The following is a 17,665-nucleotide window of genomic DNA, read 5'->3' on the forward strand; positions in this document are numbered from 1 at the left end:
CCCACATCTGAATACAGTTCCTAACTGATAAAACGAATACTCTTATCTAGTCAATGGGCTATGTCAGTGACCCAAGCAACAGTGACTGACTTACACAACAAAGGTCCCAAATGAGTCAGAAACACATAGGCAAAACAGTACCCTCCACATGGTGTTGGATATTTAGGGGAACAAAAGCTTATGGTTGTTTTGTAAAGTCCTAAAACAGATTCAAATAATCAAAACGCAAACACAGACCTGGCTTAAGAACTGTTTGGACCAAAAAAAAGGGGGGAGGGATGAGAGGGAGGGAAAGTACTAGCTCACAGCAAGCTTGTTATGAATCAGAAAGTGTGGATGGGAACTAGAAGCCCCCAAATATAATTCGGTATAAAGCTGCCCTCATATGAGTGTCTAGAGGAAAACAAAGGAGGTCCTAGCTCAGTGCTGGTCTCACGTTAAAAGGGACATTTAACAAACAAAAGTAAATTGAGGTGACAGCAACCAAGGTGTCTGGATTCCCCATTTTGTGAAGGATGGGAGAAGGAACAGGAGTTATGCACCTGGGGGCAAAGAAGACAGAGACGAGATAAGATTGGTGTTTCAAATACGTCAAGTGCTATCTTGTAGAACAGGACTTTGCTTTAATCTGCATGGTTTCAAGCATTAGAACCAATGAGTGAAATAAAAATAAAACATTTTTCAACTTAATAAAAGAAAAAACCTTCTGAGAATTCGAAAACTGGAATGCACTACTTTCTAAGGTAGTGCGTTATTTGACATGGTAGTGGATTTTTTAAAAAGTAGGGACGATAATGGAATTCAGGACTTCTTCTAAAACTCAGGATAGGAAATAAAACACTGTTGTATCTTGAAATCCTTGAAAAAATGGAGTGATTTTGATTCTAAGGTGACTATCAATGAAGAATAAAGAGGAAGGGAGGTCTGCATTGGATGGGAAACTGGACCAGGCGCCCCTTCTATTCTTACTGTGCTATTAATACTGCTATTAATAATTAGCATTTTCCTGTTACATGTGAAGTAGTTAATATGCAATGATGCAGGTGTTGAAAAAATGTTTTCTGAGGAAAATGATAATGATTGTAGTGGCCAGAACTCTTCCACCTGTAAGTGGATGAAACAAGCTCAGAATAGTCTGGGGGTAAAATAAGAAATTCAATGGCAGGGGTAAATCTCATTTCAGGCTCAAACAATACGGTCAGAATCTTTCTCCATCTCTAGGATCAATTTTCTCTGAGCTGGCTTCAATCTCAGGCAGACTGTTACCATGTAGAAGCCCAGACCACCTCTGTCAGCTTCATATTTCATTCCCTATAGAAATTTCAATGGGGCTTCCCTGGTGGCGCAGTGATTAAGAATCCGTCTGGCAATGCAGGGGACACAGGTTCGATCCCTGGTCCGGGAGGATCCCACATGCCGTGGAGCAACTAAACCCGTGCGCCACGACTACTGAGCCTGTGCTCTAGAGGCCGCAAGCCACAACTACTGAGCCCGCCTGCCTAGAGCCCGTGCTCCGCAACAAGAGAAGCCACTGCAGTGAGAAGCCCACGCACCGCAACAAAGAGTAGCCCCCGCTCGCTGCAACTACAGAAAGCCGCTCGCAGCAACGAAGACCCAACGCAGCCAAAGATAATAAATAAATAAAATTTAAAAAACAAAAGAAATTTCAATGGACAGAGAACTCCTTTTACTCAAAAGTCTTACAGCTGACTTGGACTAACCTGGCTTCAAACACAGCCCATTGTTTACCCAATTACTGTGGGCTTTGGCCAGGCTTGTGTCACATGAACTGAGAATAGGGCAGGGGTGGTTTCCACAAGGAAAAGAAGCTTCTGATGTAAGGATGCTGTGAAGTTAAAAATAATAAATGTCCACTACAATGACAACAATGAATGTGGTAGATTTTTTTAATGGCAACTTCAGTGGAATTCGGGGCCTATTCTGAATCTCAAAATAGGAAATAGAAACACTGTTTTATCTAAAAATCCATGAGAATATGAAGTGAATTTAATTCTACACCTTAATCTAAAATCCTAATACTCAGGCAAATAATAATTTTAACATGTCTGTTTTTTCACCAATTCCCTCTTTTTTTCTTAAGATGCCTCTGTTCACAGACAGCCTCATCAGACAAAGTAATAGCAAACGAAGAGAAAAGCATAAAATGTTTATTGAAGTGGATGAAGTCACGGCATGTAAAGAAAAATTATTCATTAATAGCTGAAAAAATCTTTCTCTATATTTAATATTTAGGTGACATAGTTCTATTTCAAGTGAAGTAGACATTATAGTCATGAATAGCAAACAGAAACACAAACTCCATTTATTTGTAAAATAAACTCATTTTCTTTTCATATCAATGCAAAAAATGACCCAATGCCATATATTCCATTTGCCATGATTCTAAGACAGCAAAGGTATACAATTTCTAGATCATTAACTTGTCTTCCTATTTTTCCATGTCTTATGGTTCTGCTAGGTAAGTGTTCGTTCATTCACTTTGATAATGCTACCTTTTATAGGTTTGATATTTCATTTGCTCAATTACTCCATGCAAAACTGCAGCAGCCAGTGAGTGCGTGTGTGGGAAAGAAAAGGACCCACCCAGTTTCTCTAAAAGAACAAGAACTCAAGCCTACACTTCCAATGGTTTCAAACAAAAGGGGGGTTTGTCTTTTGTTAGTCTCAAGTTTGAAAAAGGCATCTATACCCCCTCATTTTATATCATTGGAGCCAGGCCGAATGCCACAGTATTCAGGATAGCACAATGGTACAACATAGCAGCATGTCAGCTCTGTAAGTAGTGGGTGGCAAGATGGGAAACAGGAAAGTGTCCCTAGAGTCACATGGGAATCATGGAAGGGTCAACAGAAGGGAAGAGGAGCAATCATGGGTCCATATGTTATCTGCATAAAATCAGAGAAGTAGAATTCTGCAAATAAATCCCAAAATTAGACCTGAAAAATATAATTCAGGGTCATTGCAATGATACGAGAGAGAGATCCCGAGGTTAAAGCAGCTGTGTATCATCCCTGAGTTTTCCATTTTTATTACATTGCTCAGCTAGCCACAGAGTTTTCTTTGGGCCAGCTTAATCCATTCAAAATGGCTGCATGAGACTGAGACCATTATGAAAAAACTGTGCTCAACTTCTGAGACAAGCTGTAGAATTCACACTAAATAGTCCAGTCTGTGTGACTTAAAATATAAAGTCATCAGTAGATGCTTACCCAAGAAATCAAACAGGAACTGGTATACAAGCTGCATATGAAACATGTTAACAGGATGAAGGAGCAAAGCAGTAACAAGAGGTTTAAGAGAATGCAGCAATTCATGACAGGTGCATGCTTACACAAGTAAATTTACTACTTCTTTTTTGGAGATAAACTCAGGAGTTTATAAAATGAACAGACATAATAATAACTACAAAAACGCCATCATGATTTATTGAGCATGAATAAATCATTTAAAAAACCCAGCACTGGGGGACCTCATTGAATTCTTTCTATAGGTAGGCACTAATAGCATCTCCATTTTACAGAAGAAGAAAGTGGATCTCTGAGAATTTTGTGTAATTTCTTTAAAATCACACAACTAGCAAAGGCGGAGCCAGGATTTAACTCTGCCAGTCTGATTCCCAATTCTGTGCTTCTAACCACCAGTGCTTTTTTCTTAAGCACTTCGCATGAACTCACTCATTCAAGTCTCATAACAATCCCAATAAAATAGAAATTATTATTTCTATTTTTCTAATGAGAAAATCAAGACGATAAATCATTTGCTCTAGGTCACACGGCTGGCCAGTGGCAGAGCCAAGACTGGAACTCATGTCTGTCTGACACTAGAGCCCACTTTCATAGATAATATGTCACAGGCTGCTACTTGCCCATCAAAATCTATTCTCCTCTTCTTCCTGGGTACGAGTCTGCTTAGCCTAAAACTACACTTCTACACTTCCTTTGCAGTTATGTATGACCATTTGACTAAGTTCTTACCAAAGGAACATGAGTGGAAGTGACGTGTACAACTTCTGAGTCAAAAGACACTCCAAGGTCACAGACCTCCTCTTTCTCTTTCTCATGAACTGGACCTCAGAATAGCAAGGGCAAAGCTTCAATCATACAGACAAGGACTATATCCTAAGGGATGACCAAGTTCAAAAGTTGGAGGAGGGACTTTCCTGGCAGTCCAGTGGTTAAGACTTCGCCTTCCAATGCAGGGGGTGCAGGTTGGATCCCTGGTCAGGGAGCTAAGATCCCACATGTGTCGAGGCCAAAAAACCAAAACATAAAACAGAAGCAATATTGTAACAAATTCAATAAAAGACTTTAAAAGTGGTCCACACCTAGAGAGTGTCATACTGAGTGAAGTAAGTCAGACAGAGAGAGAGAAATATCGTATGATATAGCTTATAGGCAGAATCTAAAAAGAAATGATACAAATGAACATATTTACAAAACAGAAACAGACTCACAGACTTAGAGAACGAACTTATGGTTACCGGCGGGGGTGGGGGGGTGTGTGTGTGCAGGGAGGCTGGAGGGAAGGGATAGTTAGGGAGTCTGGGATTGACATATACACACTGCTATAATTTAAAAGGATAACCAACAAGGACCTACTGTATAGCACAGGGAACTCTGCTCAATGTTACGTGGCAGCCTGGATGGGAGGGGAGTCTGGGGGAGAATGGATACATGTATATGTATGGCTGAGTCGCTTTGCTATGCACCTGAAACTATCACAACATTGTTAATCGGATCTACTCCAATATAGAATAAAAAGTTAAAATAAAATGGATAAATAATTTGTGGTTAAGAAAAAAAAGTGGTCCACATCAAAAAAATAAAAAGGGACTTTCAGAAAAAAAAAAAAAGTTGGAGGAGCCCAAGTTCCTGAATGACTGTATAAAGCAGAGCTGCCCCATATATCTGGACTACCTTGGAACCGTTATATGAGAGAGAAACAAATTTCTACATTGCTAAACCACTGTACTTTTAAGAGTGTCTTGTTACAGCAGCTTAGTTGAACTTTAATATAGCCAACAAGTACTATTACATGAGCAAGGAAAAGATGCTACAGACTTAGATAAGAAGGCAGGCATGAGGGTGAGACTCATGAGGGAATCAGTGAGACTAATATTCTAATTACTTACCCTTTCTAGAAATCTCCATTGTAATATATTCTTCATTCCTAAAGACAAAAAAAAGTATTCTTAACAAAAGATACCTGTAAAACATCATCTAATGAAAAAAGCAAAACAAGACAAAAACAACAGCCTGGAATGTAACAGCGAGTACTGGGAAAGTGGTAAGATTTTCATTTCTTGTTTTTACATTGCTTTATGACACTTCAGCTGACTAAGAATCTTTTTGAAATGATATCTAAATTGGCTCTCTGTAGAATTCATTAGAACAACCAAGCTAGAATCCATTAGAACATATGAAAACAAAATCCCCTTTAAAACAGGTGTACTGAAATGAGCCCAAATCATACTACTGTAACATACTAAGTCAGTATACCTGGAAATCACTTCAATTATCTTCAGTTCATCTCTACACTGCTCTTGGACGTGTTGTTCTGGGTCACACAATGCAGTCTCCTTTGTCATCTCTTTGAAAGATATCAGGAAATATTGTAGGGGCCAATCTTCAATTATACACCCACACCTGAGTCTGTTGTTACCCAAAGAACCCATGGGATCCTCCAACTGAATCTGAGAAACCTTAAGTTTTAATTTTTTAAAGTAAAAAAAAAGCATTCCTGTGGAAAGTAGTTTTCATATATTTAAAGATCCACTAAAATGATCATAACTTTTAACTCCACATCTGGGTGCTTATTTTAAAGAAATGATAAAAAGTATTATATTTGTGAAGATGTTCACTGAAGCATATTTTAAAAAGGGGAGAAAACTGTAAACAAAATATAAAACAGCAGTGAAAAAATAGTTAAATAAATGATGGTTCACCCCTAGGGGAAATACAAGGTTGATATTTAAAAACAAATCCAAAAATCCAAAGCAAAGGTACTGAGAAATAAATCAAACCTTTCCTGTTATCTTTCAAAGAGATAACAAATATTTGCTTTGGATGATCCAGAACAACATGTCCAGAGGAGGCAACATACAGTGTAGGGATTACAGATTCTGCAAGTTAAATGGTATCATGGAGAAGCAAACAGACAAATTCAAATTGGGTACTTTTACAGGACAGTTGACCAGGTTTTTCAACAAGTTAATGGCATTTTTAAAAAAGTGAGTCTGAGGCTTCCCTGGTGGCGCACCGGTTGAGAGTCCGCCTGCCGATGCAGGGGACACGGGTTCGTGCCCCGGTCCGGGAAGATCCCACATGCCGCGGAGCGGCTGGGCCCACACACACACACAAAAAAAACAAACAAAAAAAAACACTCCATCAGAGCAAAAAGGCCAGAAAATACTATGAAAATAGGAGTAAGGAGCATTTTTTTTTCTCCTGAAGAAAAGTCTTCCTGGCAGGAGCAACAGAGCCCCTGAGGAAGGCGAGATTTCTCCTTCATTGAGAAGATAGTGGAAGTCATATCGATGTGGCCAGTGAAGATGGTGAACAAGTGACTGGGGGAGGGGAGACTGGCCCTCACTGGAACAGGTACCTAAGACTTGTCCTCATAGGACAATGACAATGGAGTGTGATGCTCGTGTGTTGACAGGCCAGGCTGTCAGGTGAGAGAGAGGTGGAGCAAGGTGAGAGGAGCCCGCTGGCAGAGGAGGGAATGGCACTGAGGGAAGCAAATGCAGAGAGAGGCAGAGCTGCTCAGGGACAGGGACACCCCTCACCAAAGGGACAAAAGGCTGACAAGTGACCCTCCGGAACTCTTCCTTTCCTCTTCTGGAAAGAGAGCAGGAAAAATAAGAAAGAGGCTTTGTCAAAATAGCAAAGCCTTATTAATACAATAATTGGACACTAAGTAAATGAGAAGAGAGTTCATAACGCCCTGACAACTCAAAAGAAGAGGACGAAGGAGAAGAGAGCAGAATAAGACTGAGATTCAGACAATAACCAAGCCATCTCCCCGCCCCCCCCACTAAGAAACAATCCAGCTCCCTCTGTGGGGACAGGTGGACACGTAGAGTCACACTTGTATACGTGGGTTTATAATTGGTTTCATTTTATTCCACAGTCAAGTGGGTTAATGGTACATCCATATTGTAACAACATTCTCTAGCAAATGTCCTAATTAGGAACCCTAACTAGCTTTCCATTATTTCAAAACTGTCCAAATCTGGGTAGACCCCAAAGACCATCTGGAACCTGGACTTCTGCCCGGGGAAGCAAGGGATTGTCCTTCATTAGACCTCTCCATGCCCCACCTCTCTGAGAGAGAGACAGAGTGATGGTGAACACATTGGAAAACAGCATTCCCTGCTCAAACATTTGGTTTTATGATTTTATCTTCCTTGTAAGTGACCATGTTCATGAAACTTCAAAGGAAATTTTTCTGGTGCTTTGGCTATTTAAAATTAACTGGGACAAGCATTTGTTTAGGTATGCTTTGATGTCTGCATACATATGCAAAACACTCATCCAAGAAACAGCAGAAAGTACTGCTATCCTTTATTTTATCTTTAAACTATTTGAGTTTGAAGGGGAAGCTTTTTAAAAATCAAGAATAACTGCAAAATCCAGAGGGAGGAATTGCCCATAAAGTAAAACCATTCCCATTGATTTATCATTGTGTTTCTGCAACCATTGCTTGCTTCAGTAGCTTTTCACTGTAGTGGGTGTGTGTAGGGGGCGGGTAGTCATCTGGATCTCACACCGCAGATAAAAGCTGATACAGATTTTAAAAGTCAATCATAAAGCTCCCCCAAGTGGATATTTTTTAAACTACATCAAGAAACCAGCCACTGTATCTAGGATTGTGATCAACTCTGAGGCCCCATATAGGCTTTTGATGAGCAGCAGTGACCTGGCTTATCCATTATTTTGTACATAATTTAATAAGACCTGCATCTTGGGGAAAGAATTCTATAAATGTTAAAGAGCATCTGCAAAAACACTCCTCCTGACTTCCTGGGAACTTAACTCAGCCTAGAAGCTGCCTGTGGCTACTCTTGATGTTACCTGGACTCAAAGGATCCAGGGATACAGTGATTTACAGCTACTCAGGGGTGGAAAAGTTCCCTGTGGCCCCTCTGGAAAAGCTCCCTGTCCATTCAGTTGTGTTCCTTATTCCACTAGCTGGGCTGATTATACTGAATTTCTTGGCACCCCTGTTAAACCTGTCACTGAGAATCCAGAACAAATTAAGTTTGTTGAAGGCTCTGCTCTTTCTCTCTATTAAAATATTCATATCTACTCTAACAACCTGATAAAAACTGGCTAAAAGCCTTGCGGTATCCCCTACAGGGAGTGCCATTTTTAATGAACCCTCAAGCATCATAAATAAAAAATAACTGGTCTTAATAAACAATTGATAGAGCAGCTCTGGCCCCAGATGGGTGTCAATGGGGAAGCTACTCACAGCCTTGGGAGACCCAGTGCAGCAAATGAGTCTCCCAGTTAGATAGGGAAGGCCCCCATCCACCAGCAAACTCCAAACAAGGGCAGCATCAATGAATAACCTTCCATAAAATGGTTAAATCTAATGGGTCTCGGTGGGGGTGGATGGTAGAAGGGTGACATGAAGGTCCTTCCAGGGGTGTATAAGAAAGTGGGGGGAGGAGGACAGGGCATGGGTGGTGATAAGAGTAATAGCTAACATTTCTTGAGCATTTACCATGTACCAAGCATTATCTTCCCAGCAAACCTACCAAATGAGCAGTATTATCCCCTCCTCACAAATGCAGGCTGACAGAATTTATATAAGCAGCCCAAGACCTGAATTCCAACCTAGTTCTGACCCTAAACCCAAGTCCCTGCACTAAAGGCTTGATAAAAGCTTCAGAAACACCGCTTAAAACTCTTAATTCACTCCAGTTATTTTTTGGCAAAAGATGGGACATGAGGTCAGCAATCGCAGCCTCCACATGCCCCTGGGGCCAAGGACCCTGGCTGGAATCCTGGCCCCCTTCCTACCAGGCCAGAAGGCTGCTCACTCTGACCCCATGCCAAGGCCCTACAAGGTAGCACGGGACCCAGAATCCTAAGCTCCAGAAAATAAACTAAATATATACTCTCACCGCCTCCGGAATCAAGGCAGAACCGCAGCCCTGCCTCTGTCATTTGGGGATTGTGTTACACTAAACAAGTTATCTCATCTGTCTGAGCTTGCAAACTCGTCCATCAAACAGGGATGACAGCCTTAACTGTTCACACCCAGCCTTGTTCCAAAAGGATTTCAGGCAGCTAATGACACCGACTTCACTGAGAGGTGGTCAGAATAAAACATGATTTTACTACCTATTGATGACAACAGCACTTGTTTTGAGAGACTCTCCATAAAGAGCCCAGCACGGAGCCTGGCTCACAGTGGGCTGGAAGTAAATATGTCCCTGCCTCTTGCCCCGGACCACTCACGATTCTCCCAGCCCTCCCGCAAGTGCCTTCCCAAGGGCTCCCCGCCACCATCACCACCCCACTCGCATAAGCCTTCCACTGCACTGCTGTGCCTGCTCCTTCCCAGCTCTTCATCCTTTCGTGACCTTGGGATGACAGGGAGGAAGGTCAAGAAAAAGGAGCTGAAACCACCCTGGCTTCCCGGATCTCGCTCCTCAAGTGCGTTCACAGGACAAGTGCTTAATTGGACAAAGGCTATTGTTGCAGTGATGTCCCCTGCAGGAGAGGCTGACCTCACTTAATTCTAAACCTCCTTCCCACATAATAAGGGCAGGATGATAGAGGGAGACCGCACCTGAGGTAGCCCAGAGGGTGACATCCACACAGAGTGAGGCACTGGCACAGGCAGTCCAGATTAGCAAATCCTTTCTTCTTCAGCAGTACTGCTGTGTTTAGTTACAAGTTTCAGACGAGTACCATTTCCGAGAACGCTAGCACTCCAGACTCCACAGCCGGACCACGTTGTGAAACCTCAGTTTTCTCATCCATAATACTGGGATAGTGATAAATCATGCCTCGTAAGGTGGTTGTGAGGCCTGAGTGAAGTAATCCATGTGAAAGCGTGGCATATAGTAAGTGCTCCATAATATTTAGTTTTTATTATCGGAGCTAAGATAATCTTGTGCTAGCCTCAGAATCTGGCTGCCAGTTAGAATGCCACCGTTGATAAGGAAGAGAACATTCGAAGATGCAAATCACAGGTTTACAACGAACTTTTGATAATTTGAGTTGTTATGAAAACAAAGAAGTTACCGTTCAACTTTTAAACAGTTACTTATATTAGAAAAAGACTGCCTGTTCAAAATCAATGCAAAAATGTGGGACTGATTACCAAAGATGGTGCTGCAACAAGCAGTATCCTTTTCTTCATCCAATGAGTCTAGTGTGATCAATTTTTTTTTTTTTTAATGTATGCCTCTCGTAGCATCATGTCAAAAGTTTCTTAGGTTCAGGGTGTGAGAGAACCTAGCCACCCTCAACCATCACCCCAAGGCCATCTTTAAAGTCTACGTGGTGGCATCAGGGATCTTCATTCAGTGACAGCTAACAGTTACATGACTGAGAGTTAAAAACATTTTTCAATGGACTGTTGGGGTCAGAGAGAAGAGCCATTCCTTCCACCCACTACCCAGGTCCGAACCTATGCAGGGGTAAAGCCAGGAGGCCCAACCCTGGTCTTGTCTTAGGTAGGGAGGAGAAAGGTCAGGATTCTTCTTGCTCAAAAATAGCTCCCTCACAATCCCACCAATTGGTTTCGCTGAGTCTACAGAGTTCTCCTGTTAAAAGCAAATAGTACATAGTAAAGGATTCTAAAGAGATGCTCCACAGCTTGAAACTGGTTTTCTCTAGGTAGTAGGATTGTGGGTGATTTGGGGTTTCCACATTTTTGTTTACCTGTATTTTCTAGTCTTTTTATAGTGAAAAATTAAAAGTTAATTTTGATTTTGAAAAGGCCTTTCCTGGAAGGATTAAATAAATTATATTTGGTGGGAATTACCTTAAAAATGGCAGAAAGCAAATCACAATGAGCTATCACTCCACACTTATTAGGATGACTATCTTTTTTTTTTAACGAAAAATAATGAGTGTTGACAAGGACATGGAGAAACTGGAACCCTTCTGCACTGCTGGTGGGAATGTAAAATGGTGGAAAGCAGCCTGGCAGTTCCTCAAAAAGTTTGACTTAAGGTACCATATCACCCACAACTCCCCATCTAGGTATATATTTAAGAGAAATGAAAACATATAGCCACACAAAATGTGTACACAAGTGTTCACACAGCATCATTCAGAATAACCAAAGAGTAGAAACAACCCAAATGTCCATCAATGGACAAACATAAATAAGATGTGGGATATCTATATAATGGAATGTTATTTGACCATAAAAAGCAACGAAGTACTGTTACACGCGACTACATGTGTAAACCTTGGCAACATTATGCTAAGTGAAAGAAGCAGTCACCAAAAAACACATGTTACATGATTCCATTTATATGAGATGTCTAGAATAGGCAGATCTATAGGGACAGAAAGTAGATCAGCGGTTGCCTAGTGCTGGGGAATGGGGAGATGGGGGAATGGCAGCATAAGTGTACAGGTTTCTCTGTGGGGTGATGAAAATGTCCTCAGATTGACTGTGGAGATGACTGTACTTATTTGTGAACATACTAAAAACCTCTGAATTATTCACTTTAAGTGGTAAATCATATGGTATGTCAATTATATCTCAGTAAAGCTGTTCCCCCCCAAAAAGGGAAGAAAGCAATCTGAGTAGGGTGGGACTGCTGACTTGTACCAGGAGGGAGCGACTTTGGGTCGAGAGCACATTGTGGGAGATCAAAAGTCCCTGGAGAGGAAGAGCACGGCAAAGAGACCGCAGGGCACCAAAGAAAGGGTGTGATATGCAGCCTAAGGACCAACCTGCACAGACTGGAAAAGTCATCCCTGGTCCTTGGCACAGGCCTGGGCTGCTTCTCCTACACACGTCCAAGCATTTTACTATTAATGAATCAACATTACTCCCCATGGCTCACCTTAGGCACTAGGAAACTACTGGAAAGAGAAAGGCAGGGCCAGGAATCAGACACTGACTCCACCAAAATCACACAACTCAGGCTAACTCAGCAGAGATTTCCCAAAGCTGGCTGTCCCTCAGAATCGCCCAGAGGGTTTGTTGGACTCTCTGCTTGTTTTGAAATGTAGACTGTTGGGCTCCACAACCCAGATATTCTGATTCCACAGGTCTGGGAGATAGCCAGGAATCCTCTACCCTTTAGATGTTTCCTCCGTGTTTCTGACCATAAACCAGGCATAGGAACTTCTGAAATGAATGACAGCCCCTCTTAAAATATTTTTTAAAGGAAAGAAGAATAAACACATTTTTAATTTAAAGAAAAGCTTTAGCTTTCATACCAAGAGAATATATAGAAACTGCTCAATGATATGTTTTTGTGATCCCTGGTAAAGCTGCAAAACTAACTTGTAGAAGAATAAAAATATTCATGTCTCCACAACTTACCAATTCTCAGTTTTACCCAGGTATCACAATCAATTCTTCTAAACTGTTCCTAAACCACTGCTTAAATATCACAGAATTTAAAAGCTGAAGAGCCTTGGATACTCCTTCAGCAATCTCGTGGTAGACAAGACGCAACGTCAGCCACAGAGATGAAGTGTCGTGCTCAGCCAGGGAGCCGACCCATATCAGAACCAGGTGGGTGTGCTCAGAGTCCAGGACTCGCTCTGCTACATCCTAGGACATTCTGCAAGAACAGCTTACACTGGGTCTGCAGTTGCAGTAACCTTAATCTCTGCGGATACAAAGAAATGGCATTTAAGCTATACCTCAAACTATAGAACGTTAGGCCCATTCTAACAAGAAGGAATCTACAGGTTGCAAGACCAAAATCTACAAAGAACAGGTGACCCAGTTCCGTAAACCACAACCAACCAACAAAAAATGATACTGGAGGATAAGGGCTTGAACGGAAGTCTTCTGAGAGAGATGACTTATTAACCCTCCCAGGCCCCAACCTCCCACACCTTGTGAATTACGCAGGCAGCGTTGAGGGGGCACCACTGCAGCTGCTGCTGCCCCTGCAAACATGTGGCCACCCTCACTCTCCAGGCTTGTACTCACCTGTCACCTTTCCAAGGCCTCCTGGCAACCTCAAGGAGATTTGCCCTGAACTCAAATGGAATGGAATATTGGGTTTGTGATTTTTGAGGTCTGTCCCAGGCATGATCAGTAACAAGCCCTGCCAGTTTCCCCCTGGCTGTGTCCCCAGCAACTCCTCTGCCTGCCTAACTGGCCCTGAAACTAGGAAACCAGATGTGTCCCAGTGATTGCTTGTGTCAGGACACAGGTGGCTGGTGGTGTTTTGATTCATAGGAATGAGGACAGTTCACTTACAGGAAGTGGGTGGAGTTTATATGGAAATGTCACTAAAGGACATCATTGGTGTAAGAGTGACACTGGTGCAATGGAAGCACAAGGTTCCCATCAAATAACTGAAGTCTGGGTGACAATTCTCCTCTATCCGCCCTGGGAACTCGGTCACATTAGTTAAGGGCTCTGATTCCCGGATACACCTCAGTAAAATGGAAGGGACAGTTAAGATGTCTTACCTCCCCCAGTTTCAGTTGAGTTCACATTTGTGAAAAAAAAAAATAAATGAACTTTGCTAAACTCTGTAGTCTACGCATGTAAATTGTTATTGTTACTACACTGTGTAGGGTTAGGAGAAGGGTGATAGTTATCAAAAAAAGAAAAAAAATCCACCAGATAATAACAAGAGCTACTATTCATTGAACACTTACCAAGACCTTTGCCAAGTTCTTTCAATTTACTCCTCCCTAAAATCCTATAAGGAAGGTATATTATCATTCCCTCTTCCGAGGGGAAAGGAAAGAAAGAAACATTCCACCACTTGCACTAAGCCCCACTGCAAGGAAGCAGCAGAGCTTGAGTTTGAACTCAAGCGTCCATCAAGTTACCAGACAAGCAGTCATCCTTTCTTTTTTAACTCTTCTAATGATGGATAGCAGATGAAAAGCTTAAAATGCGTAGCAGTGGCAGAACTCTTTTTTTTATGATTTGGGGCTTAAGGTCGGAGGGGCGCTCCTTTTTACTGCAGTTTTAAATAGCTGTGTGAATCATGGCACGGGGCTGTGTTCCCAGGTTCTCTTACCCTCTCTCCATAACGTAGCTACTCTTTCTGAAAAGCCCGGCCCACTTCTGGCCGTCTGGCTCAGCAGTTCTCTCATGCGCTCCAATGTTGCACTTTCATCAAATTGGCAAGGGCTTATCCAGATCTGCTTGATGGGAAGGAACCGGCTGCTTGTGTCTAAAATCATCAGAAGGAACAAGCCGCTTGTCACTAAAGCAATACCTTACATGGTCTGGGCAAATTCGCTACAAGGTGAAGAATTTTGCAAGAGGAAACACGCCCATGTTTTTTAATCCACAGAAATATCTCCAAGCAGAGAAGCTCAAAGAAAAGAGTCAGCTTTCACCAAAAAAAAAAAAAAAAAAAAAGTTTTTAAAGTGATTTGTGAATCAGCATCCGAGGCCACAATGGAAACAGAGGCATTACTCTTCCCTGCTGCCCCCAGCCAGGGGGGACAAGGGTGTTTATCATTTGAGGCTCAAAGGGGCCTTCCAATCACCACAGCCAGAGAGATTCCCTCACAGGAAAGGCCCTCACAGGCACTGAGCTGTTGGAGGAGAGCTAGACACCCATCCTTTAAACAAGGGCAAGCACATCCCAAAGCCTCCATCTGCCCCAAGGTTCTCCTGATCACAAAGCTTTCTCAACCACTGCCTCCTCATGGGACAGGGGCCTGCTGGAAGTCCCAACCCTCAGCAAGGCCTCGGAGGCCCCTTCATGAGGCTCCTTCACGAGCCAGCCCCTCACGCGTCTTCTCCCTCCCCACCACCCGTACTGCAGCCCGACCAAACCATTGTCTATTCTGACTCCCGCTCGAAGCCACAGTGCCTGGCACACAGGGGCACGATGCAACCATCATTTGCCGTATTGGTGAATACTTGTATCTCCCTAAATGAGCCATGTTCTTTTTTTATCTCCAGGTCTTGGTTCAAGCTGACTTCTCTGATTGAACTGTCTTTCCTATTCCTCTAACTAACTCCCTCTCTGTTTAAAAGAATCAGCTTTAGAGTTCTCCTCACTTGGGAAATCATCTTTGACCCTCTCTCTGAGCAGGGTGAGGGACACCAATCACCACAAAGATCCTGGGTGTGATGGAGAAGAAACGGGACCTGGTTTTGCTTTAACGAGCACATCTGAATTTACATTCCAAATGAGTGGTGTCCCCTTTAAAGAAGTCATTAGTCCATTTTAAGAGATCAGTTGGGTTTACGGTGTTAGTAACCCTCTTAGGAGGCTAAGAAATACATTAAATTTCCCAGAACACCACACCACTAAGGGTGGCATCACTCTTCTTGTCTCCCAGAATTCTGACTGAACCAAAAAAGCAGGACTGGAAGTTGACTTGGAGATCATCTCAACCCCCGGCCAAGTTTACAGATGTGGAAGCTGAGGTCAGGGTGAGGTCATCCCAGAGCTCAAGTAGGAAGGTGTTGGCAGCGTTCAGACAAGACATCAGCTCACCTTTAAGCCAATCACACATTCAAGACCTTAATCTTTTCATCCCACACTCAGGATAAAAATCCAGTAAATTTCCCCCGGTACCTGCTTTGAATCACATTCACAAGTTTTGGGGTTTTTTACTTGTTTGTTTTTTGCTTCACAAGTTAAAGAATAATACTACAATGCTGAAAATTTAAAGCAAAGGTGGAAAGTTGTAAGAGCTCCAGACGAACTCATCATATAAGACATATTATTTCAAGACACAGGGTCATCCCCAGTGAACAAAGGCAAATCCCAAGGTTCCAAGGCAACCAGTCTTTAGTCCAATGTTCCTTAAACATCAGTGCTTCGCATATCCTTACCTCAATTTTTGTCATATTTGAATACCACCTTTACTTTTATTTATGTATTTACTTTAACTCACTTTTCAAAACATAAATATCCAGTTTAACTTCAGCCTAAGCAAAATAAATAATAAATAATCCAAGAAATCACAGGTGTGGTATGCTTTTATGTCTTCCTAGCACATTTAAGATGAATACATAACTATTAAGACAAAAAATATTTATTTTTAAAAATCACCCTGTGTACTTCCGGTAGTATGCATGTAACATTATAGGAAATTGTGCTTTTACTCTAGAGCACAGCTGATTCCCTCCAAAGCAAAACTATTCTCCATAGTTTCTATTCAGTCTTCTGTATGCACCTATTTTATCTGAAATGCCAATCAGTGGTAGCACGTGCAGATCCCAAACTGAAGCTTATCTCTGCACTAACAGCTTTTCTTATCAACCTCTGGATCACTATGCCTTCCACACATTTGATCTGTCACTTTGTTTGAAATAATCCTTTACCCTAACGTTCGTCACTGACTATTAATATATTACGAACAAACAGCAAAAATAATTACCCTTTCACCTAGGAAAACACTGGTGACTAAGACTTAATGGTCTACCAGTGACATAGGGCTTTTACCCAGCATAATGGATGCAAATGTGTAACAGGATATGGGTAAGTTATTTTCACACAAGCTGTCACTTGTCACACAAATTACATGGGCTTCTATTAGCTGTTTAATTCACAGATTTAAAAACAAAAACAACGAACTCCATTCACAATATCTGCATCAACCCTGGATCTCCTGGGAAAGGCAGAACCAACCCACAAAGCCACTGAAGAATAAAGGCCGTGGGAAGAACATTTTCTGTATGTACGAAATTCTGCTGTGTGTGGATGGCAGTGTTAGTCAGAGTTGGCCAAGGATTCCCAAGTCTTCAGAGGAGAAGAGGGAGGCCTGAGATTATGAGAGAAGCCCAAACCTGGATGCCAGGTCAGATGCTCAGTGGTTGACGAGTCAGCCGAGCCTGAGCCAGTTAGGCTGGCGGGGCGCCGCTGACGCCATACAAAGGCGATGCTAAAAGGTCGGCTGCTTTACATCAATCTAGACTGGACAGAGCCCTCAGAGAGGTGCCTTCATGCACATTCCTGAGAAGCGATGTCCGGGGACCGAAGGCCGAGGAGCCCGTGTTGCCGGGGGCCCTGGGGCCTGAGGCTGCCCCTGTGGGGCCAGCTTCAGCCCTGGGCTCTGTTACCATTTTAGGAAACCGGCAGATGCTTTTGCACCCTGATCTGGTTTTATTCATAGCCCTTACATCTTAGAGTTGGTATATTTTACATTTTCCCTCCTTATAGTAATAATAATAATAATAGCTAATATTGATCCAGTACTTAGCATGTACCCGGCACTGTTCTAAGCAGCTGCAGGTATGAACACATGTAGCATCGCTGAAAGTTGGACCTGGAAGGAGCCTCAGCTACTGTGGTAGAAGGCACCCTGGACCTACATCAAGAGACGAGTACCTTGCCCCCTATTAGCTGTGAGATCTTGAGTGAGTCCTGCCTCTCCCTGGGCCTCAGTTTTCTCGTAAGATGGTGAGAGAATGAGAGGATGAACAGGCTTCTATCTGAATGCCAACCCTGAGCCCATTGAGCTGTCCGGGGCACAATGTTGGAGTGGGATTC

General features: G+C 42.5%; 1 long non-coding RNA gene across 2 annotated transcripts in view; it reads right to left on the minus strand.

Moving 5' to 3' along the window:
* Positions 1 to 17,665, minus strand: part of LOC129391383 (uncharacterized) — a 177,898-nt gene that overhangs the window by 139,611 nt on the left and 20,622 nt on the right. For both annotated transcript variants that reach the window (XR_008615406.1, XR_008615407.1), the window contains exon 2: positions 5,153 to 5,190. This is a non-coding gene — a long non-coding RNA (uncharacterized lncRNA). The remainder of the gene's footprint in view (positions 1 to 5,152; positions 5,191 to 17,665) is intronic.

This window comes from Physeter macrocephalus, chromosome 16, assembly GCF_002837175.3.
Source record: "Physeter macrocephalus isolate SW-GA chromosome 16, ASM283717v5, whole genome shotgun sequence".
Taxonomy (NCBI): Eukaryota; Metazoa; Chordata; class Mammalia; order Artiodactyla; family Physeteridae; genus Physeter; species Physeter macrocephalus.